Here is a 17,400-nt window from a genome sequence, read left to right as displayed (position 1 = left end):
GGCTCCTTGAGCATCTTGTCGAAGAGGTTGGCACCTCCGGGGGGTTTCCGAGGGTTCTTGTACTCGGCGGCGGCGATAAGGTCCGCGTCGGCGGCGTCGCGTTTCGCTTGCGACTTCTTCTTGCCTTTCTTCTTGGCGCCGCGCTGAGTTGACGCCTCGGGGGCATCTTCCGGTGGGCGGCCCTGGGGCTGCTTGTCCTTCCAGAAGATAGCCTCAACCGCCTCCTGGCCAGAGGCGAATTTGGTGGCGATGTCCATCAGCTCGCTCGCCCTGGTGGGGGTCTTGCGACCTAGCTTGCTCACCAGGTCGCGGCAGGTGGTGCCGGCGAGGAACGCGCCGATGACATCTGAATCGGTGATGTTGGGCAGCTCGGTGCGCTGCTTCGAGAATCGTCGGATGTAGTCCCGGAGAGACTCTCCCGGCTGCTGTCGACAGCTCCGGAGATCCCAGGAGTTCCCAGGGCGCACGTATGTGCCCTGGAAATTGCCGGCGAAGGCTTGGACCAGGTCGTCCCAGTTGGAGATCTGCCCCGAAGGCAGGTGCTCCAACCAGGCGCGAGCGGTGTCGGAGAGGAACAGGGGGAGGTTGCGGATGATGAGGTTGTCATCGTCCGTTCCACCCAGTTGGTAGGCCAGCCGGTAGTCCGCGAGCCACAGTTCCGGTCTCGTCTCCCCCGAGTACTTTGTGATAGTAGTCAGGGTTCGGAACCGGGTCGGGAACGGCGCCCGTCGTATGGCGCGGCTGAAAGCCTGCGGACCGGGTGGTTCGGGCGAGGGACTCCGATCCTCTCCGCTGTCGTAGCGTCCCCCACGCCTGGGGTGGTAGCCTCGGCGCACCCTCTCGTCGAGGTGGGCTCGACGGTTGCGGTGATGGTGCTCGTTACCGAGGCGACCCGGGGCCGCAAGCGATGTGTTGCGCATGCGCCCGATGTGGACCGAGGCTTCCCGCATGAATCGGGAAGTCGCGGCGTGATGTTCCAAGGGGTACCCCTGCCTTCAGGAGGCGGAGCTTTCGGCCCGTCGGACCGCGGCGTCCTCCAGGAGATTCTTGAGCTCTCCCTGAATTCGCCGTCCCTCGGTGGTTGATGGCTCCGGCATCGCCGGAGAAGCATTGCCGCTGCACCCTGGTTCTGGCCGACTCCACTGGAAGTGGGTGGCGGCCTTACCCTGACATCGTCGGTGATGCGGTGCTGGATACCCTGGGGTAGATGACGCACTTCTTCGTCCGGAGGTTGGCCCGCCCATTCCTGCCCGACGTCCCGGCGGATCGGCTCAAGTGTTCCTGCTCCCTCGTCGAGCCTGGCCTGCACCCCGCGGATTTGCTCGAGCTGTGGGTCATGACCCCCCGCCGGAACGGGGACCACAACTAGCTCCCGTAGGATGTCAACGCGAGGCACAGGCCTAGGGGGATCACCGTTCTCCGGCATACCAAGATGGTTGCCTTCGGAGGGACCCCCTAGATCGACGTGGAAACATTCACGACTTGGGCCGCAGTCCTCGTCGCCGAGGCTGCGGCTACCGTCGGAACAGTCGGAAAGGCAGTAGTCACACGCGGTCATAAAGTCCCGCCTGGCACTGGGGTTACCAAGTCCGGAGAAATCCCAACAGAAGTCGGGCTCGTCATCTTCCTCGAACCCCGAGGGCCCGTAGGTCGAGACGTCTGTCAGCCGATCCCAGGGTGACCGCATATGATACCCCGGATGGTTTGGACTTGCCTCTACGAGAGCGCCCGCCAAAGCGAAGCCGCTTGGCGGGTCGAGGCTGAATCCAAAAGGCGTGAGATGGGAATCGGTTGGTACCTCTTGGTCGACGGACGGTGACGAAGTCACGTCAGGGACTGACTGCACCATCGTCTCAGGTACGAGGGTGACGCCCAGCAAGTCCTTCGCGAGCGTGCTGGCGTCGTCCGTTTGCTTGGGATTGGCGTGTTGCGAGGAGACGATGCTCGTCTTCGTCTCATACGCGAGGTCGATGCTCGGCGTGCCCCCTGTCGGGGCGCCGGCGCCATCGACTCGCTCGACAGCCGACGAGGTGCCGCCTCCTGCTTGGCCTTGGTGTCCCCGCCTCCTCCTCCATCGGCGGGGGAGGAGACGGGGTGAGCTCGAATGTTGTTCTTCCACCACGCGGGGAAGACGTCGTCGATTCCGCCGCTGGCGGGCGGGCTGTCGGCCGCCATTGTCGTTGTCGTACGATGGGGGAAGGAGTATCATGTCGTAGCTGCCGTCGAGGGACATTAAATCAAGACTCCCGAAACGGAGCACCGTCCCGGGCTGGAAAGGTTGCTGGAGACTGCCCATCTAGAGCTTGACGGGAAGCTGTTCGTCAACATGCAGCAGGCCCCTACCTGGCGCGCCAACTGTCGGCGTTTCGAGACCGGGGGGTCCCTGGACCGACGAGTAAATTGTCGCCGCGTGCCCCAGCCCAGATGGGTCGGCGCGAGACGGAGCGCGAAGGGGGGAGGCAGCCGGAGGGAGACGGGCGTGAGAGGTGGAAATCTCGCGACCTTCGTGTTTGTCCCGCGCCCAGGTCGGGTGCGCTTGTAGTAGGGGGTTACAAGCGTCCACGCCGGAGGGAGCGAGCGGCCTCACGCGAGCGCCGTCCCGTCCTTCCCCGCGCGGCCAACCCTCTGTAAGAGGGCCCTGGTCCTTCCTTTTATAGGCGCAAGGAGAGGATCCAGGTGTACAATGGGGGGTGTAGCAGTGTGCTAACATGTCTAGCGGAGGAGAGCTAGCGCCCTAAGTACATGCCATCGTGGCAGCCGGAGAGGTTTTGGCACCCGGTTCGTGTGGTGTCATGGCCGTCGGAGGAGCGCTGGAGCCTGGCGGAAGGACAGCTGTCGGGGCTGTCGAGTCCTTGCTGACGTCCTCTTGCTTCCGTAAGGGGGCTGAGAGCCGCCGTCGTCATAGAGCGTGCGGGGCGTCATCATTACTTGTCTGGCGGAGCGAGCCAGATGGGACGCCGGTCTTGTTCCCCGTAGCCTGAGTAAGCTTGGGGTAGGGTAATGATGGCGCCTCCGATTGACGTGGTCGGTCCGTGCCCTGGGTTGGGCGATGTGGAGGCTCCTCCGAGGTCGAGGTCGAGTCTGTCTTCCGAGGCCGAGGTCGAGTCCGAGCCCCCGGGTCGGGCGAGGCGGAGACCGTCGGCTGAGGCCAGGGCTGAGTCCGAGCCCTGGGGTCGGGCGAAGCGGAGTTCGTCGTCTTCTGGTGCTGATCCCGAGTCCGAGCCCTGGGGTCGGGCGAAGCGGAGTTCGTCGTCTTCCGGGGCTGAGCCCGAGTCCGAGCCCTGGGGTCGGGCGAAGCGGAGTTCGTCGTCTTCAGGGGCTGAGCCCGAGTCCGAGCCCTGGGGTCGGGCGAAGCGGAGTTCGTCGTCTTCCGGGGCTGAGCCCGAGTCCGAGCCCTGAGGTCGGGCGAAGCGGAGTTCGTCGTCTTCTGGGGCTGAGCCCGAGTCCGAGCCCTGGGGTCGGGCGAAACGGAGTTTCCTATGGCGCCTGAGGCCGGGCCTGGCTGCTGTCAGCCTCACTCTGTCGAGTGGCACAACAGTCGGAGCGGCGCAGGCGGCGCTATCCTCTTGTCAGACCGGTCAGTGGAGCGGCGAAGTGACTGCGGTCACTTCAGCTCTGTCGACTGGAGGGCGTGCGTCAGGATAAAGGTGTCAGGCCACCTTTGCATTAAATGCCCCTGCGATTTGGTCGGTTGGCGTGGCGATTTGGCCAAGGTTGCTTCTTGGTGAAGGCTGGGCCTCGGGCGAGCCGAAAGTATGTCCGTTGCTGGAGGGGGCCTCGGGCGAGACGTAGACCCTCCGGGGTCGGCTGCCCTTGCCCGAGGCTGGGCTCGGGCGAGGCGTGATCGCGTCCCTCGAATGGACCGATCCTTGACTTAGTCGCACCCATCAGGCCTTTGCAGCTTTGTGCTGATGGGGGTTACCAGCTGAGATTTAGGAGTCTTGAGGGTACCCCTAATTATGGTCCCCGACAAAACCTTAAACCAAAACTAAAGTTTTAGGGTTTTAATTACTTATACTTAGCTAGATTCTAGCCCTTTGGGCAATTCAACTCCAAATAGGTTCAAATTTTAACCATAAGCTATTCTAAGGTTATATAATCTTGCCACAAATTTTATGATTTTTGGATCTAGGGTTTTATTTCTAAAATTCTAAAAGGCTTGGTTTAAGCATCTTTAAAGCCTAAATAATTCCAAGCTCGGGATAAAAATCTTGAAACTATTTTTATTAATTACTCTGTGTTTTAGGAGTCTAGCAAAATTAGTCTCATGATTTTATCAATTTTCTACTATTTTCTATAAATTGTTGAAGCTGACAACAAAAAGAAAAAGAAAAACGATGAATAGGGTTGGGCCGATTCTGGCCTGAGTTGGCCCACGATAGAGGAAACACACACGAGCCCGTGGTCGCGTTGCAAATTTTCGCGAGGGCCTCTGGGTGTTCAAATAATCAGTAAACAACCCTAGATACTATTCACGTGTCTCACTGACAGTTGCACATAAGCCATCGGCTTCCGTTCTATTCACAAACTCCGGTCCACGGTCGCATCCCGACGAGCGCCAACCATCCGCCGCTTAGACCCATCTACGACGACCCTCTCCGATAAAACCGAGTCTACAAATGTGATTCCCGAGACTTATTTCCTATTTCCCCTAAGTTAATCGACCTTAAACTATCTAGGGCTTCACTAGCCATGCTGATGGCGGATCGACGAGCTTTGGTGATGTGTACCGGGGTTTCAAGTGCGGTAGGGTTCAATCCAAGGTCACTACGAGTATCAGTAATGCATCAGATATAAGATGCTCACCTAGGTTTGTCCGGAGGAGCTATGGGTTGGCCGGTCGATGTGAACACTGCCTTCGGCGACGTTCACCGAACGACACGACATTGTTCCAGTTAATCCTGTGTGGTAGATTTCAAGTGGGCAAACACATGAGCCTCACCATGATCTATAGACTGCGAAACACGAGTTAAACAACTATTACTGACCTTAGGAAAAGCTGACCACACAGTTGCATTGCTCGGCGGCGCTGGTGACCACAGATGGGGAAAAACCGGTGTTCTTGGCTATCGATGGTGGAACGATGGAAATAACGGGTGGCTTGGTGCATAACGGAGAGGCGGAACTGAGCGCAAGCTCAATTTAAAGGAAGTCACCATGACGGTGGGCAATTTGGTCGCTGACTCACGGCGGCGGTGACAACCCAAGAAGCTCCACATTAGCCTCAACGGTGTCCACAGGCCAGTAACGTGGCGAACTTACCGCATATTCTTTACGATGGTGTAACACGAGGGCTTCCAACCTGCTGCGTGGAGACCCGGAGCGTCCGGTGGCTTCTACGACGGCGATGGATGATTCACGATGAGGACACGTGGTGTCCGTGGCTAGAGCGGTAATTCGATCATCGAATCCGAGCCGGAGATCTTTTTACCACGTATTGATCCAAGTCATGGCGGCACCAATCGTGGTGCGAGCTCGAATCACGGCGGCGGTTCATCGGCTGCGAGCACACAACACTTAGGATCTTCTTCAGTGTACTGTACCATAGCGATGTCCATTCCGCGCGCCTGGCAGAGCGATTTGAGGATCATTTCTCTTCGGTTTTCATTCAACAACTTATCAAGCCGACCACAACAAAGTTGTTGTCCATCATATAAGATTTAACTTTGTTATAGAGCTCTTGTTCATACCTCCACTCGATCAAGCACAATTCAGCTCTAAAGTTGATCTAATGCCACTGTCAGTCTAGCCTTCAGGCCAACATCCGACTGACAGTCCAACTTCTAGGCTATTTTACTCCAATTTCTGAATAGCTCTAGGGCTTAATCACTTAATCAAACTTGAACTACTTCAATAACTCTACAGATTTGTTGTAATGACCCATGACAAAATCTTCATAGATCAAAGATACAGAGGTCTAAATGCAACACCAAATTACTGTTTTCAGAGTTAAACACTTGGGTGCCCTTGGGACCTTTTTGCAATTTACTCCAATTTGTTCCATAGTACATGGAAATATCTAAATACAAAAGTTGCCTAGTTTTTGTTACTCAACCACTTTGATATATGCACTTTGGTCCAAAAGTGCATAGAAATTTGAATCACCTCATGAAGCACTTTAATTAGGGTTTCTAGGGTTCATATTAGGGTTGTAGTGTTCTAGGGTTTATGTTCCACTCCAACACTCCAAGTTTAGTCTTGTCAGGGACCATAATTAGGGGTACCCTCAAGACGCCTAATTCTCAGCTGGTAACCCCCATCAGCATAAAGCTGCAGAGGCCTGATGGGTGCGATTAAGTCAGGGATCAGTCCATACGAGCGACTCGATCACGCCTCGCCCGAGCCTAGCCTCGGGCAAGGGCAGCCGACCCCGAGGGATTTCCGTCTCGCCCGAGGCCCCCCTTTAACGGCGGACACATCTCCGGCTCGCCCGAGGCCTTGCCTTCGCTAAGAAGCAACCCTGACTAAATCGCCGCGCCGACCGACCGAGTCGCAGGAGCATTTAACGCAAAGGTAGCCTGACACCTTTATCCTGACGCGCGCCCCCCGGCAGAGCCGAAGTGACCGCTGTCACTTCGCCGCTCCACTGACCGGTCTGACAGAAGGACAGCGCCGCCTGCGCCACTCCGACTGCAGTGCCACTTGACAGAGTGAGACTGACAGGCAGTCAGGCCTTGCCAAAGGCGCCATAGGAAACTCCGCTCCGCCCGACCCAGGGCTCGGACTCGGGCTAGGCCCCGGAAGACGGCGAACTCCGCTCCGCCCGACCCAGGGCTCGGACTCGGGTTAGGCCCCGGAAGACGGCGAACTCCGCTCCGCCCGACCCAGGGCTCGGACTCGGGCTAAGCCCCGGAAGACGGTGAACTCTGTAACACCCCTGGTGTTACTATAACTAAAACTTAAGCATGACATCATAAGCATTGGCATTGCATATGTTTGACACACCTAGAGTGCATTCACTAGGCCAAAAATTTCAAACAAGTTGTATTGTTTTAATGTTTTGCAAATAGGACCCTAGATAGGAAGCTTAACCCTAAGTAGAGATTAAAGGGGTAAAACTTAACCCAAGTTGAGAAAGCCTAAAAGCTTTAGGGTAAAAGTCATAAAATGACCCCAAGAATAAAGTTGAATCACCTTTATACCCTAAGATACCAGAAACCCTAATTGGAGCCCTGGTAAACCCTAAAACCAAACCCTAGGGGTCTATGTGCAAAAATAGTGCACATTTGGACTAAAGTGTGAAAACAACTATGTTAAAGCATGTTAAGTCATATGGTTCACAAAATTAGGGATTTGCAAGTGAAACCCTAAGTTTTGGGTTTATTTGCAAAAAGTACCACTTGGCCTCTATATAGCCTAAGTCTGAAATCAGTGTTGTGAGCACAACTTTGAGCCCTTGTAACTTTCAAATTAATGAAAATATGCCCTAGGTCACCACATAAAACTTATAGACCAAACATAGGAGAACAACTTTGTTTAAGGGTTCAAGCCATGATCTTATAAGAAATTGGGAGAAAAACCCAATTAAAGTTGGACTGTCAGGCTGTTTAAGTTCTGAATCTCAGACAAGCAGTGCAACTACAGGCACTTTGGGCATGAATTAATACATGATCGAGCAAGTATTTGCCTAGGATTGCTATATCAAGATTATAGCTGGATCCTAGGGCTACAACTTTGCTAAAGAGTGTCGACCATGTTGATATATAAAATCAAGAGAAAATCATGCTCCAAAAGGCTCTGTCAGGCTGCCTGACGAACACTAGCCATGGTACAGTAACTCAATTGGGGATCAGATCGCCGCGTCAAAAATCTCACCGCCGACGACCCCTTCGCCGGTTTTCGTGCCGCGGGCGTGGGGAGTTCGCTCACCATGAAAAGATCTAGTTACGGATGTGTATGAACTATTGTGGCCTCGCTGTTCCCTGCCCTTCGCACCGGCGACGTGGCCGTATGGCCGTCATCGGAGTTGCCGTGCCTCACCGCGGTTGTGCCACGCCCCAAGCTTCTCACCACGTCGTCACTAGCCGCACCAGCTCACCGATGGCCGCCGTAGCTCCTCAACCGGTGATCACAGGAGGAAGCGCCACGGTGGAAGCCACCCATCCCTTGCTCCAGTGTCCATGTTCCCTCTCCGACCGCCAGCACCCCTTGACCAAATTCGTCCCCAGCGCTCGATGCGCCTATAAATTGCATGCGCCATCAACTCCGTAGGGTAATAAGCTAACCAGCCACCCCGGATCAGCCGCAACCCTTCGCTAGAATCCACGAATTTTGAATTCGCCCCAAATCAGTCTCCGTCGCCGTGAAGAACAGCTCGCTGCGGCCAGCTCGATTCCGGTTAGCTCGCGTCCCTCTGTTTCTTGTTCTAGCATCCATAAGCACCCCGCGAACCCCTCGACCCATTCGATGCAACTGGACCACCACCCATCGCCAGGAACATCCTCATCCATCCGCAACCTTCACGGTCACCGTGGCCAGCACAACCCTGTTGATCATTAGTGAAATTAAGTTGGGGGAAAGGTTTGGGATGAGTCCAATTCCGTGTCCATCGCTCGGGAACCCTAGTCGTTGCCCTATCCCGCCGGTCTAGGAGCTCGCCGGACTTCGGCCGCGCTCGACGCCGTCGTGGACTCAGCACAGTGAAGGATTAGAACTTGGAGGGGTTTTCTGTAGTATGTCAGAGACTCAGTGAAATAGTGATAGAACCCAGTTATGGTTAGCCAAGAAACCGAGGTCCTTTTCGCAAAACCGCCAGAGCAGCGCGGGCGCGCGCATGAGCGCACTTCTGCTGTGGTTGGGCCGTCCTGGATTAGATTGGGTCCAGTACTATTCACAGATTTCCCTTTTATTTTTCTTCCAGAGCCAAATAAATTCTAGAAAATGGTAGAAAAATCCTAAAAATGTCAAACTAATTTTCCTAGATTCCTTATTTCTCATAGTATTTAATAAAAATAATTTCATGATTTTTAGATTAAATAAGGAATTTTGGGGTATTTAAAGTAACTTAAAACATTAGTTTTGGATTTTTAGAAAATAGATAATAATCCCAAAATTGCCCAAACTTTTTATGTGAGCTTTTCACATTATTTAGAAGCCTTGGGTAGAGTTTGAATTGTTTTGGACTTTGTTTGATCACCAAACCCAAAACCACCCCCCTGCCCTATGAACTCCTTTACCGACTCCGGAAACCCTAAGTTCCCGGAATCCCGTGAAGGAAAGTTGTACTCAAGACTTAGTTAATAAATATTTATTATCTTTGCACTCTCACAAGCATTACATGGCATTCTTATATATATACCTATATGGTTATATTTAGAAAACGAAGAAGAGAGTGAAGTGACTCAAGAGAAGACACCACCACCTTTGGAATCTCGGGCAAGGACTTGGCTCTACTTCGACATCTGCGAGTCCGAGCCTGACTCACCTGTGAACAAAGGCAAGCCCCGGTGCATGCAACCCCTTTCCTTGTGTTTTTAAATACTTTTCGCACACTTAAGTCTAGTGAAATGTGCATTAGGTTCATAGGAATTGCTTGAAACCCTTTGATGCATTGCTTTCCTTGATATCCATACCTTTATAGATACTTCTGTGAAGTATCAAAATATGATTTACAAAAATGCTTAGCCTTGCTTAGATCTTGTGGTTAGAGGTTGTCCTTAATTTATCTCGAGAAAGGATGGCTTCTACCTGCAAGAATATTTTCATTTGGAGCAATGGTGGGATCTTACTGCAAAGCTCCCTGTGATGCTCTTTTCATCCTTGGGAACAGAAACAATCCTAAGGATGGAAGTATGTAAATCGAGACTTGGGTTAGGAACAGGTGATGTTCTACCCAGGTTGATTAAGGATTAACGCGTATGTAGGCTTGATGATCGAGGACCCTTTAACTGGTCACATGCCTCGTCATGGGTAAGCCTTGCCTCGGGCAGACTAAGGCCGGAATAAGATAACACGAAATGGGCGTGGAGCAGTGGCGAGAGTAGCGTGTACCCTCCGTGGCAAGAGGCTGGACGGTGGTGTATCTGTGCTCTCGGTTTGCGTGAACCTGATCCGGTCTTAAGAACCCCGGTGGCGGGTTGACATATGCAAGGGTTAAGTGCTACATATGTCGTGTGATTGGAGATCCTCAGCTGAGTATAATCGATTCGGATCGCCGTACCTTCGCGGTTATGAAGACTTGGTCACTGCCCTGCAACCTAAAGTCAGGATGTGAACACTATGGATAAAAATGATGTTGTATGGATGAGATGTTGAAATTAGACTAGATGCAAATAGAGTCTATTAATACTTAATATGGCGTTAAAAGATTGAAAGTAAGGACTCACTTTAGTAAGCTGCTTCTGCAAAAGTATAAGTTGATTTTTGCTAAAGCCTCTCCTTGACTCCTATTTATCCAGCATACCCTTGAGAGTCTTTTCCTTAGTCGGGTAAGACTTGCTGAGTATTCCATACTCAGGGTTTATCCCTTTGTTGTTTTTAGGTGAGGAAGCGACAAAGTTTTGTTGCTTTTGCTCCAAGGTGGTATCTAATGAAGAAAAACAAGGATGAAGATACGGGAGGACGTGGTCCTCCACATAGGATCTTTTTGTTTGATAGTTATTGGGAGGAGTTTTTGCCTCCCTTGATATGTGTACTCAGCACTCGTTTATAGCTCTGGTCTGTAATAAGTAACTTGATCTTACTTTCTAAATAAATGTAAGTTTATGTAATTGCTTCCGCACTTCTATATCTCCGATGTTCTGTAATGTCTGCAAGACGGGTGAAACGTTCCTGGTAAGGTAAGGAAAGATACCGAACTTGTCAAGTGACTTAGGAACATCTACAGGGTGTCTGACGTCTGTTAGACAAGGACAACTGTAGGTGGGCCTAATTACTTGGGAGGTTCCGTCACAGCTGGTATCGGAGCGTAGCCTTTTTTTGCAGATATTATGAGGCATCTTCAAAAGGATTTTCAAAAGTCTTACCTAAAAATTCTCTTCTCTTCTTACCTAATATTCTGAAGAGTTTATCTTAAAGACCAGATAGGAAGAGTGCAATGTATAGAAGGTATGAATCAACTAAGGTTGATTCTGTAATTACACATGCATCATGTCATACAAACTTTAAGTTAAACCCCCTGTGTAGCTAGTTTAGTACATGATTCATCTACCTTGTTCATACATCCTTAGTGAATAGAGTGTATCCGTTGCCCTTCTCTATAGATGAATCAACAAGAAGCTCCTACAGGAGTTGGAGAGTTTCTACGAGATTTTGGTGTTCCAGTGGTCCTGTGGCGACTACTTCAAGAGGTCGGATATACCGAAGCACCCAAGTACCAGTGGTCACGCACTATTCTTAGAGGACAACCATGGTATGAGGTAGTAGTGCGTATTCCAGAACATGCTAGAAAACCATCTTGGCCGTATTGGATGTTCCATGCCGAAGGAATGACTCCTTGGGAGGGTGCTCAGGTAGCTGCCTTAGAGGTGTTAACAACCATTTGTTACCAGAAAAGGGAAGAAATACAAGCCACATCTATGAGGTTGTTCCCTGCAGTTGCCTTAAGTGACCCATTGGTGTATCATCACCAGGCCCGATTAATGGAAAGCATTCCTATTGGGCAGGATTCTGTTGAATCGGCATCTGCTCGAGTTTTGATGGCCGTGCTAGAGTTGCAACTTACTCGGGGGCACAGTCGTCAAAAGTGGCAACAGTTGTACACTGGGAGTTATGCAGCATTTAAGATGATGGAAATGGCCAAGAATAGTGCTTGTACCCAAGCACAAGCACGACTTGAGGAAACAAAGGTTCAAGCGGAACAGGTTATTGGACTAGAGCATCAGGTGACAGAACTTCAGATGCAACACCAAGCTGATCAGAATCGCATTAAGGAGCTTGAGCATCAGCTAACTAATGCTCATTCTAAATTAAAAATTTTGAGTAAGCAACAAGAAGAAATTTGTCTGTATGCTGTTGCTGTTAGAGAAGACCTTAAGGAAACCATGAGCTTCATAAGCCATCAGGATCAGGCGATCAAAGAATTGAATCGTGCTCATCCCATGGAATTTCAAGTAGCACAACGGCTTGTCAACCATCTGCAGCAATCAGTGCATAGGCTCAATGCTGCCGTTGATCCTACTCCTGCATCGGTGGACTAAGGGTTCCTTGGAAGAATGGCAACAAGCATCTAGCAGATGGTGTAGCTAGAGAAGATGTAGTAGATCAATGTAATAAGGTAGGTGTAGATAGACCAGCTTGGTAATAAAAACAGGTTAAACTTTGTTGGAAAGAGTTTTCCTATTTTACCTGGATCATGTAACATGTGAGCTTTTATATGACTATGGTGTAAGAAACGACTGCCGGTTTATGAAGCAACTTTTAATATCTATAGTAGTTTCTCAAAATTCAAGAGTTAAGATGGCTATTCCTTTGGATATTCCATGTGGATCACCATGTTGCCTTATTAACCTAACCTAGGAAAGACATGTGATCTATCGAAGGATTACCAACTTAATCCTTGACCTGGTGATCCCTATGATGGGCATAGAAATATGCTTGGGCTGAATTAACAGTCTCCCATCATACTTCTTTCATCAAGTTTAGGTTATGGCCATGCCTTGTTCACTTCCTTGGGCCATGATCTATTTGGATCTCTACTTGTGATCGTACTTACAGGTGGAGTCTCTTTTATACCTTGTCATCCTTGATCAGTCTATTTGTGTTGTGTGAGATTCCTTATTGGGTATGTCTGGTATTGGCGTTATGACTAAAATTGATGATGCTGCGCCAAAACCGAGGGCCTCTTGTGGGTATGCACACAAGGTTGTGCTGCTCGATGCACGCTTGTATCACAGTTAGTAGTCATAATCCATTATGAGATTATATCAATATGTTATCTCTACGCAAATCGTTCTTATCACGTGAGATCCATTATTGGTGCCAGTTTTGTAATGGTGTCATGGTTAAGAACTTATGGTACCGCGGCGAAACTGAGAGCCTCCTGTGAATGTACACACAGGATTCTGCTGCTTGGCGCATGTTGGTATCGAAGTCTCTGGTCATGATCCATTGTGAAACTACACTGATGTGTGATCTTCTGTGGACTCCTTCCTTAAAACAGTTTCTTGTTGTTTGTAAAGAGATCAAGCAACATCTGTCATTTCCATTGGATCAAAAGGCCATACCACTTTCATGTGTGGTCTTGTTTCTTTTGATCTTGGTAGTGACTACTTACACAAGTTCCCTTTGCATTCTTTGTGTAAAGGTGAAGCCTTGGATCTTTTTAGTGTGGAATAACAACTGATTAGCTCCCAAAATGAAGACTGGTTTTCCCTGCTGCTGAAATGCAGGAGTTTGTTCATTCGCTTTCCTAATTAATCTATGTATTCCCTAACCAAGTGGATAATTCATCTCGCTTGAAGAAACGGATGAACAACCTGACCAAATGGATTTCTATCCAAATGCATGACCTTTGGCTTGCAAATGTGAACTCTCAACCCTTGGCTTACCGATGGTACTGAGAGGACTTGCTCAATGTCAAAAGTAGTTCAACAAGTTGGTTTCACTAACGTGCAACTGCCTGGTGAACGAAGGTTGAGTTTAGAGATCGTTTTATCGAGTTGTCTAAGCTCACTTTTGTACAACCCCTCTTAAGGAAGAATTTTCAAGAATCGAGATTAAGTCGGTCAATAACCACCTAACCATCGCTCTAGTCGTGCCTCGATTGCCTCATGTATGCTTTTCCCAGCATAAGTGATTGGGTTGAGCCATGTCTAGTGCCCGATAAAATGGACTAGTTGCAAAGTCCGCATTTTTAGATCCCTCCACTGGTGATTTTCTTGAATCAATATCACCTTTCGTGAATTTGGATTCCCTGGCTAACACGAGTTGACCGTGATGATTTCGACATTCACACTCGTCTCGTGTGCTATGAACTTACTGTAACCACTTGTTGGTAAACCTCTTCTTGTGTGTTTTACCCAAGATGGTGCATCTGATTCTATTTAGGTTAAGTTGCATAATTGCCACCCAACAGACTCAGATAGTACAGTGTCATCCGAAGAAGCAAGTTGCACACATGGAACCTTATGTGTTCTTCTGGTGGGCAAAGATGCAAATTGAAATTGCACACTACGTGGCTAGATGTGACACTTGTAAACGTGTCAAGGCCATATATTTGAAGACTGCTGGTCCATTACAATCCTTACCTATCCCAACATGGAAAGGGGAAGATATTGTATGGACTTCATCATGGGATTATCCAGGACTACAAAAGGGTATGACTCTATCTGGGTTATTATTGATCGGCTTACGAAAATTTCTCATTTTCTGCCAGTCAAGACAGATCACCCGGTTACTGTCTATTCCCAATTGTACATTGCTCGTATTCTTAGTCTGCATGGTGTTCCCAAGACCATAGTGTCGGATCGTGGACCTCAATTTGTAGCCAAGTTTTGGGAAGAACTTCATAAATCCCTGGGTACTAAGTTGCTCCACAGTTCGGCCTATCATCCTCAAACCAGTGGACAGACTGAGTGAGTGAACCAAATACTTGAAGATATGCTGCGGGCATGTGTCCTGGACTTCTCACCAAAATGGGATGAATGTTTGCCTTTGGCGGAATTTTCATATAACAATAGCTATCAAGAAAGTATCAAGACGGCACCCTTCGAAGCGCTATATGGACGACGGTGTCGAACTCCGCTAAACTGGTCTGAACTTGGTGAAAGGTGCTTCTTTAGGCCTGATATGGTGAAAGAGGCTGAGGATAAGGTTCAGAAAATTATTTATAATATGAAGAAGGCACAAGCTCGTCAGAAGAGTTATGCAGACCGACGACAACAACCCTTATACTTTCTGGTACATTGGTCCATTCCTGGTGATTGAGCAATGTGAACCAGTGGCGTACCGACTTCAACTACCCGAAACATTGTCTGCTGTGCATAATGTGTTCCACGTGTCACAATTGAAGAAGTGTCTTCGGGTTCCTGATCGAACCGTTGAAATAACTGATGTTGTCCTGGAACCAGATTTAACATACTCGGAACATCCTATTCGAGTTCTGGATCAAAAGGACAGGGTTACCCGAAGAAAGACTCTCAAGTTCTACAAGATACTGTGGAACCAGCATTCTGAAGATGAAGCTACTTGGGAAACTCAAGATTTCTTGAATAAGAATTTCCCAGGCTTCCTAGCCTCATGTAAATTGTAAAGCCTGTATAGCTGTTGTAATAAAGAAGTAACCCCCACATCACCCCTGCCTTGCACCAAAACTTAGGAAATAAAAATGTGATGTGTTTCCTTTACCATTATCTACCCTAGGATCTTAATCTCGGGACGAGATTCTTTTATGGGGGGAAGGATGTAACACCCCTGGTGTTACTATAACTAAAACTTAAGCATGACATCATAAGCATTGGCATTGCATATGTTTGACACACCTAGAGTGCATTCACTAGGCCAAAAATTTCAAACAAGTTGTATTGTTTTAATGTTTTGCAAATAGGACCCTGGATAGGAAGCTTAACCCTAAGTAGGGATTAAAGGGGTAAAACTTAACCCAAGTTGAGAAAGCCTAAAAGCTTTAGGGTAAAAGTCATAAAATGACCCCAAGAATAAAGTTGAATCACCTTTATAACCTAAGATACCAGAAACCCTAATTGGAGCCCTGGTAAACCCTAAAACCAAACCCTAGGGGTCTATGTGCAAAAATAGTGCACATTTGGACTAAAGTGTGAAAACAACTATGTTAAAGCATCTTAAGTCATATGGTTCACAAAATTAGGGATTTGCAAGTGAAACCCTAAGTTTTGGGTTTATTTGCAAAAAGTACCACTTGGCCTCTATATAGCCTAAGTCTGAAATCAGTGTTGTGAGCACAACTTTGAGCCCTTGTAACTTTCAAATTAATGAAAATATGCCCTAGGTCACCACATAAAACTTATAGACCAAACATAGGAGAACAACTTTGTTTAAGGGTTCAAGCCATGATCTTATAAGAAATTGGGAGAAAAACCCAATTAAAGTTGGACTGTCAGGCTGTTTAAGTTCTGAATCTCAGACAAGCAGTGCAACTACATGCACTTTGGGCATGAATTAATACATGATCGAGCAAGTATTTGCCTAGGATTGCTATATCAAGATTATAGCTGGATCCTAGGGCTACAACTTTGCTAAAGAGTGTCGACCATGTTGATATATAAAATCAAGAGAAAATCATGCTCCAAAAGGCTCTGTCAGGCTGTCTGACGAACACTAGCCATGGTACAGTAACTCAATTGGGGATCAGATCGCCGCGTCAAAAATCTCACCGCCGACGACCCCTTCGCCGGTTTTCGTGCCGCGGGCGTGGGGAGTTCGCTCACCATGAAAAGATCTAGTTACGGATGTGTATGAACTATTGTGGCCTCGCTGTTCCCTGCCCTTCGCACCGGCGACGTGGCCATATGGCCGTCATCGGAGTTGCCGTGCCTCACCGCGGTTGTGCCACGCCCCAAGCTTCTCACCACGTCGTCACTAGCCGCACCAGCTCACCGATGGCCGCCGTAGCTCCTCAACCGGTGATCACCGGAGGAAGCGCCACGGTGGAAGCCACCCATCCCTTGCTCCAGTGTCCATGTTCCCTCTCCGACCGCCAGCACCCCTTGACCAAATTCGTCCCCAGCGCTCGATGCGCCTATAAATTGCATGCGCCATCAACTCCGTAGGGTAATAAGCTAACCAGCCACCCCGGATCAGCCGCAACCCTTCGCTAGAATCCACGAATTTTGAATTCGCCCCAAATCAGTCTCCGTCGCCGTGAAGAACAGCTTGCTGCGGCCAGCTCGATTCCGGTTAGCTCGCGTCCCTCTGTTTCTTGTTCTAGCATCCATAAGCACCCCGCGAACCCCTCGACCCATTCGATGCAACTGGACCACCACCCATCGCCAGGAACATCCTCATCCATCCGCAACCTTCACGGTCACCGTGGCCAGCACAATCCTGTTGATCATTAGTGAAATTAAGTTGGGGGAAAGGTTTGGGATGAGTCCAATTCCGTGTCCGTCGCTCGGGAACCCTAGTCGTTGCCCTATCCCGCCGGTCTAGGAGCTCGCCGGACTTCGGCCGCGCTCGACGCCGTCGTGGACTCAGCACAGTGAAGGATTAGAACTTGGAGGGGTTTTCTGTAGTATGTGAGAGACTCAGTGAAATAGTGATAGAACCCATTTATGGTTAGCCAAGAAACCGAGGTCCTTTTCGCAAAACCGCCAGAGCAGCGCGGGCGCGCGCATGAGCGCACTTCTGCTGTGGTTGGGCCGTCCTAGATTAGATTGGGTCCAGTACTATTCACAGATTTCCCTTTTCTTTTTCTTCCAGAGCCAAATAAATTCTAGAAAATGGTAGAAAAATCCTAAAAATGTCAAACTAATTTTCCTAGATTCC

The sequence above is a fragment of the Zea mays genome, chromosome 8 (assembly GCF_902167145.1).
Source record: "Zea mays cultivar B73 chromosome 8, Zm-B73-REFERENCE-NAM-5.0, whole genome shotgun sequence".
NCBI classification, from domain to species: Eukaryota; Viridiplantae; Streptophyta; class Magnoliopsida; order Poales; family Poaceae; genus Zea; species Zea mays.
This window is presented reverse-complemented; position numbering follows the sequence as displayed.